Genomic DNA, 1,272 nt, shown 5'->3' with positions numbered 1-1,272 from the left:
CCCCATCGGGTTAGGCCATCCGTCGAATGGCGGTTGTTTCCATTCTGTGGGTGGTCCGGGGAAAGAGTGCAAAGAGTTGTCGTCGGCGATCGGGCTCCCTTTCGGATCGGTTACCCGGACGATCACCCCATCTCGCACTGTGAAACCGAGGCGGGTCGCCTCGGGGTCGTCCCGGATGGGGTCCTTCCCACTTGATTCTGCTTGGTCCGGGGGGGGTTGTCCGCCGAGAAGCCGACTTCCCCTGCCGGTCCAAGGGTTCTGTCTTTGAGCGGCTTGCCATGCCGGCCGATTTCTTGTCTGGATGAGTCGTGAAGCCGTGCTTCGGATGGACGGGCTGTCGTCGGCCCGTCTTCGGATAGAAGGGGCGATATAGATGGCCCGTCTGGGTGGTACGGGGGGGGTGCGCGGCATTGGTGCCGGTTCTCTTGGTCTGTTGCTGGGCCGATACGGGGGTATCGGCATGAGGGGGTCTTCCGGGTGTCGCCGCCCGTATTCCCTCCACGCGTATTCCGTCGCGGCATACTGTAGAATTTTTTCTTTCTCAGTACCCGTTGCATACCTATATTCGAGTCCTAAGGACGTCGCTTGCCAGCGCGCGTCCTGCCATAAGTAGTTCCTGCCCTGCTCGTACAACTCCTGATACTCCCTGCCCCTGGCTCTTTCAATCTCTTCTCGCAGTGCTTCTTCATCTGTGTCCTCTCCTGCTCGTTCTAGTCGTTGCCGATATGGATCGTCACTGTCCTCGTCGTCCTCCTCGTCGCCCTCGTCCCCGCTGTCCCCTTCCCCGAGGAGGGAACTGACGGGCTGGTCGTAAATTGACGGTTCGAGGGGGCGAAGGGTCGTCGGGGACCCGCCCGTTGATTTGAGTGCTAGGTCCGGCCTCTCCTCGATTACTGGTTCGTGCGATGGGAGGGCTTTGGAGTCGGCTGTAGCGCGTTCCTCCGCGCGCTCTCGTCTCCTCCAGTTCTCGGCTATAGCGGCTGAAGAGTCGCTGGAACTCGGGATTGAGGAACTGTCGAGCGACCCTACTGCCCAGGAATCGCTGGAGGGCCCTGTCGGAGACGTGGGCATTGTCAGGTACTCGGAGTCCATAGCTTCCGAGGATGGAGTCGGCGTCTGACGAGATGGTGTCGGTTCGGGCGGGGTATTCGAGGTCGACAGTCTGGGGTTCTCCTGTTCTTCCACGTCGGATAGCTTCGTCCCAGCTGACAATGCTGGCGGGTCCTGTCCATGGGTCATCCTCTGAGTCGGGCTCTCTGAAAGGGGAGCCGT

Source organism: Guyanagaster necrorhizus (genome assembly GCF_019112545.1).
Source record: "Guyanagaster necrorhizus MCA 3950 unplaced genomic scaffold BT62scaffold_30, whole genome shotgun sequence".
In the NCBI taxonomy this organism is placed as follows: domain Eukaryota; kingdom Fungi; phylum Basidiomycota; class Agaricomycetes; order Agaricales; family Physalacriaceae; genus Guyanagaster; species Guyanagaster necrorhizus.
Note: the sequence above shows the minus strand (reverse complement) of the source record.